Raw genomic sequence first — 14,212 nt, forward strand, 5'->3', positions numbered from 1 at the left:
TTCCTGAAAAAAAAAACCCACCAATGGTTTATGCTCTAATATCAAGAGTAGACAAATGGGACCTCATAAAATTGCAAAGCTTCTGTTGGGCAAAAGACACTGTCATTAGGACAAAATGGCAACCAAAACCCTATTAAAATGGTACACAGAGCAAAAGAAAGAATTCTCAGCTGAGGAATATGGAATGGGCGAGAAGTGAGTAAAGAAATATTCAATATCCTTAGTCATCAGGGAAATGCAAATCAAAAAAACCCTGAGATTCCACATCACACCAGTCAGAATACTCAGGTGACAGCAGATGCTGGCAAGGATGTGGAGAAAGAGGAACACTCCTCTATTGTTGGTGGGATTGCAGGACTGGTACAACCACTCTGGAAATCAGTCTGGCAGTTCCTTAGAAAATTAGACATAGTACAACCTGAGGATCCAGCTATACCACTCCTGGGCACACACCCAAAAGATGTTCCAACATATAACAAGGACATATGCTCAACTATGTTCATAGCAGCCTTATTTATAATAGCCAGAAGCTGGAAAGAACCCAGATGCCCTTCAACAGAGGAATGGATACAGAAAATGTGGTACATCTACACAATGGAGTACTATTTAGCTATCAAAAACAATGACTTCATGAAATTCATAGGGAAATGGATGGAATTAGAAAATATCATCCCGAGTTAGGTAACACAACACAAAAATACACACATGATATGCACTCACTGATAAGTGAATTGTAGCCCCAAATCTCGAATTACCCAGGTTACAATCCACAGACCAAATGAAGCTCAAGAAGAAGGACGACCGAAGTGCAGATGCTTCAGTTCTTCTTAAAAGGGGGAATAAACATATTTATAAGGAGGGGATATGGAGGCAAAGTTTGGACAAGAGACTGAAGGAATGACCATTCAGAACCTGCCCCACCTGGGGAATCCAGCCTCCCCCCCACCCCCCCTCTCTCTCTCTATATATATATATGTATATATATATATATATATATATATATATATATATATATATATATATATATATATATCCACCAAACCTAGACAATATTGATGAAGCCAAGAAGTGCATGAGAGACTCAGCCAGAACATGACAAACACAGAGGTGAATGCTAGCAGTAAACAATTGAACTGAGAGAATGGGGTCTTCATTGGAGGAGTTAGAGAGAGGCTGAAGGAGCTAAAGATGCTTGCAACCCCATAAGCACAACAATACCAACCAACCAGAGCTCCTACAAACTAAACCACCATCCAAAGAGTACACATTGACAGACGCATGGCTCCAGCTGCATATGTAGCAGTGGATGGCTTTGTTGGGCACCAATGGGAGTAGAAGCCCTTGGTCCTGTCAAGGCCAAACTCCCCCAGTGTAGGGGAATGTCAGGGTGGGAAGTGGGACAGTTGGGGAGGGGGAACACTCTCATAGAAGAAGGGGGATGGGGGATGGGAAAGGGGGTTTATGGATGGGGAACTGGGAAAGGGAATAACATTTGAAATGTAAATAAAAAATACCCAATAAAAACATTCTCAAATAATCACATTTTTAGAGAAAAAGTACAATAAAAGACAAAAATTTTGGAAGGAATAATAATTTCCATAGTTATATCAGAAATATGTGAGCTAAGATAACTTTTTGGAATCATCCTCTACACAAAATTTCTTATCAAGAAATAGAACAATTTTCTGAGGATCTGCAACAGTATTTATTTAGGAAAGTGAGAAATTAGAAACTGAACAAGGACTTCATAGAACACCACAGTAAATTAAATTTCTTAATATGCTAGACCAAATGCTTTTCTAATAATCTAATGCTTGTTTCCCCAGTAGATTGCTCATTGAGTACATTTATGCTGTAGATGATAGTAGAGGAATTCTAATTTGGAAATAATAGCTAAAACATAGGAGGATAGAAAAATGACTAAGAAAGGACCTAAATTTAATTGCAACCTGGTTTTAGAAAAGGTACCCAAGTAACTATCATAGATAATTATATAAGATCAAAGATCTAATACATCTGACTGTATTTCAGAAATGAATAAAGTATTGAGAAAAACAGGTAATTGTGGGTACTTCATACACAAAGTGACTTAATTAAAAGATAAAATATTCTAAGGGTTCTCAGAGCAGAACTGGGCCGAGAAGTCATTCTAAGCCGGAAGACTTGGAATCAGAAAGTAGATGTTGCTCAGGTTAAGGAATCTCATATTCTAATAAGAAGCATTTTGAAGTTTTTCCAACTAGAATATATATACATAAATACACACACACACACACACACACACACACACACACACACACACACATGTATATGGTGTCATTGAATTTGTGCTAGAAAATAGTGTTGATCCTCAATCAGCCAGGCAAATTGGTACCCTTATTTTCTATAACACTTTCCTTATTTAGTGATGATTTAGTTGTATAAAATTTGACATCAGATTACTTATCAATCTAACATAGCGGTCTTCCCAGAGTCATACTCACAGTTCATCCTTAGATAGCTACTCATTACTTCTGCACATCTTTCAGCACCAACATGGTATCTCCACAGCTATCAGGGCCTTGGTTGCCAACGATGGTGTCCGTTGGTTACAATTACTGAGATCCACATTCCAGGTAATGACCTCAGTGCAGTAACTCACTGATTATCTCAGTTACCCTATAAAAGGTAAGTGCTTTGGCCCATGGAGCCTGGCATCTCCATCTTCATCCAGTAGGAATGCTCTTCAGGCCAGACCTACCCTTTCGCCCCTCTTTCCTTTACCTGCCATCTTCCTATCTTCCTCACGGTGACTCTCTGCACAGTGCTCTCCAGCATGTCCCGTTGTGAAGTATGTGGGTTATCACATAGCCTTTGACTACTTAGGACTGCACCTGGTCACATTACTTCTACATCATTCAAGATTGAGAGCACATGCTAACTCTTCCATGAGGCCTTCTTTTGCTCTCCTTAACCGTGTTTCCATCTCCTATACTATTCCAAAGCTCCTTTTTATCATTTCTTTCATAACATGTACCCCCTATCTTATATTTTACAAGTCTTAGAGATACCCACCCCATGCCAATAAGCTCTCTGATTTTGGTAGAAAGGGGCACTTCTTGCTTATTTTCTACAGTATGCTGTCTTTGTAATACACTCTTAAAATTCATTAAAATTTAAAAATTTGTCAGCAATCATACTTAATATTTCACTTACTTAAATATGATAATTAGGACAACTTCTAACCAGGCTTTGAGACCTGTATGTAAATGTTTAAGATTCAAAGTTTACCCAATAGATCAATTAAAAATCATGAGCAAGGGGCTGCAGAGATAGCTCAGTAGTTAAAAGCACTGGCTGCTTTTCCGGAGTCCTGAGTTCAATTCCCAGCACCTACATGGTGGCTCACAACTATCTGTAACTGGATCTAATGCCCTCTTCTGTCATGCAGACATACATGTATAATAGAGTACTAGAGTACTGAGAGAGGGAGAGAGAGAGAGAGAGAGAGAGAGAGAGAGAGAGAGAGAGAGAGAGAGAGAGAGATATTAAACGGAAATCACTAGCAAACCCAAAGGGTTTGCAAGTTTTAAATCTGAACAGTAATGATAACATGGGTGACTGACAGTGCCAATATTAACTCAGAATAAATGACAGTTTCCTGTCTCCTACTATGTTCCATCCAGCATTGTAGGGTAAGTACCTCCCTGATGATTTGGTTGGCATCGTTAAAGTTCTTTTTAATGAAACAAGGTCAGGCTCACACATGTCCCAGTTCACATAGAAACTCAGTGTGGAGATTAAGATTTTTAACTCTTTGGGCCTGATGCCTCCAACATGCCCTTGCCTACCAAGGGACATCTGAGGTAGTGCTCAGTAATGGCTTGAGCAATGGATTGCTTCGAGTCCTGCTTCATTAACGAATTCGGTGAACTTTTGGTTGTTTTAGTTTTCCTTTTCTCAAGTTGCTAGGATGGGTTCAGGTAGTTGACCGATAACTCATGTCCTCCTAGTTCTGAGTTCTTGAATGAAACTTACCTTCTTTTGCTTTCTATTGTGATCAGACACTATGAACAAAGCAAGTGGGGAAGGAGAGGGTTTTTCATCTTTCCTCATCGTCCATCACAGAGGGGATCCATGGCAGGAAGTCAGCAGGAATCTGGAGGTGGGAACTAAAGCAGGGATGACTGAGGAATGTTGCTTTATTGGCTTGCTCCCCTTCATTTAGTCAGCCTGTTATCTTATACAGCACAGGGATGCTTGCCAGGTCTGTGTCCTCCCAAACCACCTGCTAATAAAGAAAAGGTTATACAGACTTGCCTACAGCCCAATCTAGTGAGGTCCTTTCTCAATTGAAATACCTTCTGGATTACTGTAGCTGGTGTCAAATGGACAAACAAACAAACAAAACCAAAATACAAATAAAACAACAACAATAGCAAAAATTAAAAACAACCCCCTTTCCCCCCCAAAAAACAAAACAAAACCCAGGTCAAACCTAAAACCTCTTCTTAGATGTTTACCAAACATTACATATGGCACATGTCAAAAGTTGTAAAAAATTTTATTTAATCCACTGTTTTTATTTTCTACAACATAAAGGTGAAATATTTTTGCATTTTCCCAATGCATTTCTCAGTAATAACACAGTCACTAAAAATATTTTTGTTCATGTAGAGCAGTGTTAATATACCTTAGCGGAAGAAGAAGCACATTATTATCTACGGGAAGAGAAGAAAGCCTCATTTGTTATTAAGAAGGAGCTGAAAATATAGCAATTATTATACTGCCCTTTCCCTAATTTGACTTAAATTAGTGATTTGATGCTATCAGAGGATATGAAATATACAGTATGTGCACATAGGAGACAAAAAGTATTGCTTGCTCATATGTACGCTTATGACATTAATCTATCTCTCAATGATCTAATATAAAACAAACCATTTGGAAGCAATTTCATTGAAATACTTTCAGAAATGTTGAAATGAAAATATTAATCTTTTGGAAGTGTCATGTTGGCTTTTTTTTTTAATCCCAGGAAGACGGGTTGAGGAGTACTGAGAATAAACAAGCAGCCAAGAAGACATAAACCAAGGCATAAAGATGTCAGCCTACAGCCACAAGTCCTCTTCCCTCCCTCCTCCCTACATCCCCTCTCCTTCTCAACAAATATGGAAAACCAATGATAAAGTATTGTGCCAGGCTTTGATACAGAAGAAAGGCTCTATCTAATTGAGTCTGTACACTAGGGATTTTTCTCAGGGGTGGATTTAATTCTTCAGAGGAGGTCCAACCATGATAACAGGGCCACATGGACCCTTAAACCTCTTATGGATAACGACTTTAGATTGGTGCCTGTTTAACAGGTCCCTTCTTTCCCACACGATTCTAGCTCTATCATACACTTGTAGTTTGGAGTGCTCTCTTATTTCAATCTACACTCTCCTTATTCACAAAGCTAAGGGAATAAACGAGCTAAGTTTAGTTTTAAAAGAACAATGGCATATGTTCCATGTAGGTATGCACAGTCTTTTCAAAGAAGTGATTGATGCCAGACATTGTATGGATTGTTCTATCATGGATGAACCCGGTGTGTGTGTGTGTGTGTGTGTGTGTGTGTGTGTGTGTGTGTGTGCGCGCGCGCGCATGCACATGGGTCTTTTTTTTCTTTTGATAGAGTTTTAAGCTCACAATGCTTAGCTTTCTGAATATTGAGATCATATATACCACCACCATGGCTAGCCAGTTTCTTTACCATAAGGATAAAGACAGTGTGAATAAAATAAGCCAAATAAAATAAACTGACCTTGGCAATGACTTACTTAGAAAATAAGGTAATCTTGTCTTTATAGTCCATCATGAGCTGGCCTCTGTCTACTATTTCATCTTGTATATTTATGTGTCTTGAATATTCCTGGCTTTTTCCTAATTTAATATTCTTACAAACAAGTGTTTGTTTCCTATTTTGCATTATTGTAATCTAGGCATTGTTTGTATCTATCTACTCATTATTTATTTATTTGTCACTTCTCCCAAACATGAGCTTCCCAAGAAACCTTGCCTCTGCTGTTTGCTTCTATAGCCTCAGAGTTTGACTTCATCTCTCTGTGTCTCAGTTTCTAGAAAACAAACACCACAATGCTATCTATTTTAACATTCGTTGGGTCAGACAGTGTAACACATCTAAAGCACTCAGCTTAGTAAATGCTGACAAATGGCCAAGCAGTCTGATCCTAAAGACCTTCTGAAATGTTATTACATGTTAGAGTTAATTTTTAATTCGTTGTGTATATTTCAGGTGTATACTACACAGTTTTCAAATAGATGTAGATAATGAAGTAATTGACTGCCAGTAGGGGTTGGATACAGGTTGTACCATGACTCTTTATTTCGGCCAGTGTGTGAACCTGTTAGCTGACAGCCACTTTGAGAGTCAGGAAAACCAAAACAGTCCCCTTCTGTAAGGTTGCCACCAGACACCAAATGTACATGGTTCTGTGTGGCTTTACTGATGCATGGGGTCATAGGAGTGCAGTGTGTCCATTTTTACTAGCAGTGCAGAGACAAAATTAATAACATGTAACCCTGGATACCTGCCCGTTGACACCTCCATAGTGTCAAAAAGTTGCTAGGAAGAAATGACAAGAATGTGGCATTTTTTTGGGGGGGGTCACACTTGATTCAAAATCAAGTTTTATAAGAAGACTACAGTGATCTGTCAGTTCATTTGAGCAGATAGACAAGCATTCCTTTGTTTCTTTGGAAATGCAGGATTGAGCATCTGTAGCTCAGAACACGCAGCCTCATGATGGACGAGCACGGAGCTTATCCAGAGTGTGTTTATCACGTGAGATCCAATATGTTGCCTTAAAAGGAAGAGTCAAAACCCACATAAGGGGTTGGGAATTTAGCTCACCAGTAGAGCACTTGCCTAGCAAGCGCAAGGCTCTGGGTTCGGTCCCCAGCTCCGAAAAAAAGAAAAAAGAAAAAAAAAAAAGAAAAAAAGAAAAACCCACATAAAGTCATCAAGCTCTAATCTGGTGATCATGGTGACATTTTCTAAGACATGATAATTGTATATAACGGAGGCTGACTTTTTGAAGCTGCTGTGTTGGCCTGGCAGTTTTTCCATCTGCGTTCTCTCTGAACTATGAAGGTGAGCATGTTTCTTGAATTTCTTGTTTCTGTTTAGAGTACTTGCTTACACTGCTTGCTCCTGGGATCTCCTTGAGAAAAACAGGGACGGTGATCCCTAGCTCTGCAGAAAGGCGTCGGGAAAGCCTAATCCACCTTTTTCCTGGGATAGTTTCTACATATATAAGGTGATGTTAGTCTCTTTGGTTTTAATCCGTTGGTAGTTTTGTTTCAAACCAAGGACCTGAAACCAGCTAGGCAAGTGCTTCACCACAAAGAGACTTCCTGGTTATATCAATCCTTTAAAGGGTAAACTCCCCTTTCTAAGATGTTTCTGGTTCCTGGTGGTTCTTCTAGTTTATATTCACAGTTTGGAATGTTCAGGCACTTTTAGGTTTGTGAATACTACATAGTTTTCAAATGAAGTAACCGAATGCCAGTAGTGGTTGGATACAGGTTGTACTGTGACTGTTTACTTTGGTCAGTGTGTGAGCCTGCTAGCTGACAGCCACTTTGAGAGTCAGGAAAACCATAGCACTCCCCTTCTGTAAGGTTGACACCAGATACCAAATGTACACTGCTCTGTGCGGTATATATATATATATATATATATATATATATATATATATATACACACACACACACACATATATATCTGAAATATCTATTTTTACCAACGGCTACTACTACCAACTGCTACTACTTCTTAAGTTGGACCTGTCTACGCCTTTCAGAGTTTCCCCTGTTTAGCAACTGAGGAAATCAATACACAGAGAGGTCCAAGCAATCGGTCTGTAGCCAGGGTGATGTGTAATGGGCAGACTGGAGGTGAACACAAGTCTTTCTAGTCCCAAACCTCTATCTCTAGCTTAAAACCATCTTCATCCACACTAGTGAATCAGTGCGAGGGACGAAACACTCCATTTAATGAATGTTCTGGCAGATAAAATGTGTGTATGTGTCAGTTTTATAATTTAGTATGAGTCTAACTATTTCAGCAGGGGAATTGAATGCAAAGGAAAAGAGAGCAACTCATAATTGGGGAGAAAAACGAAACGAAGCAAGAGGATGGCCAAGGTGCCATCGGGTGGGATGGATGGTGTGTGAACTGCTTGTCTGCTTTCAAGGCCTCTAATCAGAGACCAGAAAACTACATGTAAGGCAGAAAATAAAGAAAGCTTTCACATTTTAAAAATGTGAGCTGAGGGTCTTTTCAAGTTTAAGAATATGAATCTGGGCAACAGACATGCTGTGAGTAAGATTTAATTTTGTTGATTCAGAAGATGCCTCAAGGCTTTTCAGCAGTCATGGCGACCACCATGGTCATAAATGCCTGAGATGAGAGGAAATATTAGATTCCTGGCTAAAAGAAGGCTAACACTTTGTTTTTAATATTCTTAAACTATTGCCGGCAGCCAAAGTTCCCTTCCATTCTACCAATGTTACTTTTGTTTTTGTTTTTTTTTTTAATAAAAGATGTTAGTAAATATTTTTTAAAATTTTATAGGGTATTTTATGTATTTACATTTCAAATGTTATCTCCTTTTCCCCCTCTCCCATACCCCTTCCCCCTGCTTCTATGAAGATGCTCCCACTCCCACCTACCTACTCCCACCTCAATGCCCTGCATTCCCCTATACTGGGGAAATGAGCCTTCACAGGACCAAGGACTTCTCCCCTCAATGATGCCAGACAATGCTATCCTTTGCTACATATGTGGCTGGAGTCATGGGTCCCTCAATGTATATTCATTAGTTGGTAGTTTAGTCCCTGAGAGTCTGCGTGGGGGAGTCTGGTTGGTTGATATTGTTGTTCTTCCCATGGGGTTAAAAACCCATTCAGTTCCTTCACTTCTTTCTCTAATGCCTCCATTGCGGTTCCCGTGCTCAGTCTGATGGTTAATTGAGAGCATCCTCATCTGTATCAGTAAGGCTCTGACAGAGCCTCTCAGGAGACACCCAGATCAGGTTCCTGTCCAGAAGCACTTCTTGGCATCAGCAATAGTGACTGGGTTTGGTGGCTGGGTATGGGATGGATCCCAAGGTGGGGCAGTCTCTGTATGACCTTTTCTTCAGTCCTTGCTCCAAGCTTTGTCCCTGCATTTCCTCCCATGAGTATTTTGTTTTCCCTTCAAAGAAACACTGAAGAATCCACATTTTGGTCTTCATTCTTGTCCATCACATGGTTTGTGATTTATTTCTTGGGTATTATGAGGTTTGGGGCTAATAATCTACTTATCAGTGAGTGCATACCACAAATGTTCTTTTGTGATTGGGTTACCTCCCTCAGGATATTTTCTAGTTCCATCCATTTGCCTAAGAATTTCATGTAGTCATTAGTCATTGTTTTTAATAGCTGAGCAGTACTCCATTGTGTAGATGTACCACATTCTTTGCATTCATTACTCTGTTGAAGGACATCTGGGCTCTTTCCAGCTTCTGGCTATTATAAATAATGCTGCTATGAACATAGTGGAGCCTGTGTCCTTGTTATATGTTGGTGCATCTTTTGGGTATATGCCCAGGAGAGGTATAGCTGGGTCCTCAGGTAGACTATGTCCATTTTCTGAGGAACCTCCAGACCGATTTCCAGAGTGGTTGTACCTGCTTGCAATTCCACCAACAATGGAAGAGTATTCCTTTTTCTCCACATCCTCACCAGCATCTGTTGTCATCTGTTTTGATCTTAGCCATTCTGACTGGTGTGATATGGAATCTCAGGGTTGTTTTGATTTGCATAACCCTGATGACTAGGGATGTTGAGCATTTCGTTAGGTGCTTCTCAGCCATTTGGTATTCCTCAGTTGAGAATTCTTTGTTTAGCTTTGTACCCCATTTTTAATTGGGTTATTTGATTCTCTGGAGTCTGACTTCTTGAATTCTTTCTGTATATTAGATATTAGCCCTCTATCAGATGTAGGATTGGTAAGGATTTTCTCCCAATTAGTTGTTTGCTGTTTTGTCCTAATGACGGTGTCCTTTGCCTTACAGAAGCTTTACAATTTCATGAGGTCCCATTTGTTGATCCTTGATTTTAGAGCATAAGACATTGGTGTTCTGTTCAGAAAATTTTCACCTGTGCCTATGTGTTTGAGGCTCCTCCCCACTTTTCTTCTATTGGTTTCAATGTATCTGGTTTTATGTGAAGGTATTTGATCCACTACGACTTAAGCTTTGTACAAGGAGATAAGAATGGGTCAATTTGCATTCTTCTACATGCTGACCACCAGTTGAACCAGCGCCATTCGTTGAAAATGCTGTCATTACCCCCCACTTCATGATTTTAGCTCTTTTGTCAAAGATCAAGTGAACATAGGGGTATGGGTTCATTTTTGGGTCTTCAATTCTATTCCATTGATCTACCTACTTGTCTCTGTACTAATACTATGCAGTTTTTAATCATGATTGCTCTGTAATCAGCTTGAGGTCAGGGATGGTGATTCTTTTACTGTTGAGAATAGTTTTTTCTATCCTGGGTTTTTTGGTATTACAAATGAATTTGCAAATTGCTCTAACTTCTTGAAGAATTGCGTTGGAATTTTTATGGGGATTGTATGATTGTTTTTGGTAAGATGGTCATTTTCACTATATTAATCCTGACAGTCCATGAGCAGATCTTTCCATCTTCTCAGATTTTCTTCAATTTGTTTCTTCAGAAACATGAAGTTCTTGCCATACAGATCTTTCCCTTGCTTGGTTAGAGTAACACCAAGATATTTTATATTATTTGTGACTATTGTGAAGGGTGTCATTTCCCTAATTTCTTTTTCAGCCTCAGCCTGTTTATCCTCTGAGTAGAGGAAGGCTACTGATTTGTTTGAGTTAATTTCATATCCAGCCACTATTCTGAAGTTGTTCATCAGATTTAGGAGTTTTCTGATGGAAATTTTGGAGTCACTTAAGTATACTATCATATCATCTGCAAATAGTGGTATTTTGATTTATTCCTTTCCAATTTGTATCCCTTTGACCTCTTTTTGTTGTCTAATTGCTCTGGTTAGGACTTTAAGGTCTTCATTTTAAAACATTTAATGTACAAATAATGTATGATCATAGCACTCAAACACTTGGACAATGAAGATATTTTTGTGGTGGGAATGAAAGACCACTGGGGTGGGGAAGACAAAGAACTCATGAGAATCCGGTCTTGATGTAATAAACAAGAGGTGTATTTGAGGAACCAGAGCTCTGGGGATGACACGTATCTCACACAGGAGACAGAGGAGTCAACCCCGAGCCCAATTAGGGGAAGGGATTTATAGGGAAAATTACATAGGTAGTTGGCAACAGTCACACAAAGCAATTTCATTGGTTTGTAACTTGGGCTCAGTTCAACTCTAGGCTACTCTGCTTCTGGGGCAAGCTGACCCTAGTTCTTGTTTTTCTCAGGACTGTTGAGTCAGGCCTTATCGAGGCCAGATGGTTTGTGGTGGCTATAGCCAGGCTACATCCCCAAAACATGTTATGTTATTCTTTGCTGTGAGGTGCACTTGTCCTCACAGCAGGGTCAGTGGGGGATAGTTTAAAATCTTTATTCTTTCAGGAACATCTCTGGACTTCCTTCTTATATTAACTGAGAACCTCACACCTCATTTCCCCCATTTTTTAAATTAGTTACACAACACATATGTCAATAGTCATCATGATGGTTAAAGATATTTGGGAAAGCTTCCAATAAAGCAGATGACTTTCTCATGATTGTTGACAGTAAACAATTTCAAAAGCACATGTATTAGGAAAGTTTGGACAAGAATATGCCCTAAAAGGTGAATCGCATATCTTAATAACAATGAGTTTCAGTCATGGATAGTTCTATATCCTTGATTTGACTTGATAGTCTCAGAATTCTTATGGCACTTATCTCTAAAGAAGCAAACCAAACTAACCCTGTACCTTGAACTCAAAGCACCAATAAGCAGGGCTATATGAGGTGTGTACCTGGTGAAGAAGGGATTGATGATAGTGAAAAAGTCACGTGACTACAAAGGAGCAAACAGTAAATCAGAGTAGAGTCCCTTGACAGCTTTTAAGGGATTTTAAGACAAACATCTTAGGTAAAAGTGATAATATATCAGTTCATTTCTGTGACAAATGTGGATTGTCTATTAAAATTGATGGGAGAAGAAATCCATGCAAGCATCTTCCTTTCACCATGACTAAGTTATTTTGTATGAAAAGGGGAGAGTGAGAGCAAGATAGATAGATAGAGAGAGAGAGGGGGGATTAAACTAGTGATTCTCTGCAGTGAATTGCATGCAGGCTGTCTGTGGGTAGTATTGTTCAAAAGCATATCTGTGTCAGAGAGACTTTCATGCTCACATCAACCATCACTATGTGAGATCAGAAAACCCATTGCCTGTGGTTGTCTTGGAAACATTCACTATTCTATTGTCACATTATCTATTAAAAATCTAGGATTATTTTATAATATCACCAACAGATATCATATGAGTAATATTCTACCCAAGCAGCACATCTTCACAACATTTTTATGCAAATATGCCAATGTGAGCACTATAACCCATCCTACGAGGCTAATAAAGCTATTTAGCAACTGTCCGTGATTCAAATTCAGGTGCTATAGATCTGCCACTAATGATCCTGAATACCAGAGTCAACCAGGCGTATCTCACCCTCTTCATAGCCACAGGCTCTTCTCTCTCTCTCTCTCTCTCTCTCTCTCTCTCTCTCTCTCTCTCTTCCACAGACAACAATCCCTCCTAATACATATACCATTGCCCAGATATCACCGTGTTATGTAAATTATGCTCCTCTAGGATCCTCTCCATCTCAGTGTGGTGGCCCATCTGTAATTCTCTTCACCATTACAATCCTAGCCCCTTGTTATCCCAATTCACCGACAACCAAGGGCTCTGAGCCCTTGGGAAGTGTGAATCCTGAACCAATATGGCCACTTCCTTCTCCATAAATGCGGGGCCATCATCTCAAACCCTTCTTCTTGGACATCATAATCTTCATCAGACATGATATGGACTATCTTACCATAGATACAAGTAGTTTGAACTGAAGATATGTGAAGGAAAACAGAAATAGAGTCAATCTTTCAATCATGCTTTCAGTGTTCAGGGAAGAAAAAATATCTCTTCTAAAGTGACCAAAGGACACATAGAAGTTTAGCTTTTCAAACAGTCCTGCACTGTGACCTTAGAATATCCCAACATTTTCCTACAGTGAAGACAAATGGCTGGGTTCAACACAGCAGTATTTCAGCAATTGTTAATCATCTGATGACCCAGAAGTGATCATTCATAAATTTTTAAACATTCAAAAAATAATTATGTTTGTTAAATCCAGTATTTAGTTTTGCTAGTGATATATTTAGTTGAGTAAAACTTATGTACATTTAAGGGCACAAATAACATTTCTTTTTTCCTTTTTAAAATGTTTTATCACAAATCCCCCAAGATTATAAGAAAAAAGTGAAATAACGGATGTTTAGGCAAAACAAACCACAGTTAGAAGGCTTTGTTTAATTCTCCTCCCTGTGACCCCTTAAGAAACAAGTCTGCATCTACTGAATGAAAACTAAGTCACATTTTAGGCACAGATCAAGGTGATCGGTCACAATTCCTCATTCCTAAGGATTCTACTGCGTGGGGCTTCCCAGCTGTGTCCATTCTGATGATTCCCTCATGGACAAGTGTGAGTGTTAAGGTTTAGCACGTGGGTTCACCTAACCATTTTAGTACCTCCCAAAAGTCCTCATGCAAAGTTCTCAGTGTTTGCTTTTTCTAGAGAAAAGCCAAATTCAGACCTTCTGGTGGTAAGCCCTGAATAATCCCTGTATCCTTTTCTTCCAGTGTTTTAAGAACAGTAAAGACCAGTTTCCTAAATCACTAAGTTCTATGCTAACACGTTATTTAGCTAACAGACCTTTAGCTAAGTAGCACTCCTAATGTCATATACAAAAAGCATGAATTAGGCGATTAGAAAACAATTTGATTCACCTAGATTTCCCCTTTTTTATCTGTCTCCAGTTTACTCACAGCTTTGATTTGTATTTCAATAACTCAGATGTTCATAAACATTGCAACTTAAACAATGATGTTTTTGTTTGTTATTTTATATGAAAAGAAACT

The sequence above is a fragment of the Rattus norvegicus genome, chromosome 14 (genome assembly GCF_036323735.1).
Source record: "Rattus norvegicus strain BN/NHsdMcwi chromosome 14, GRCr8, whole genome shotgun sequence".
Taxonomy (NCBI): Eukaryota; Metazoa; Chordata; class Mammalia; order Rodentia; family Muridae; genus Rattus; species Rattus norvegicus.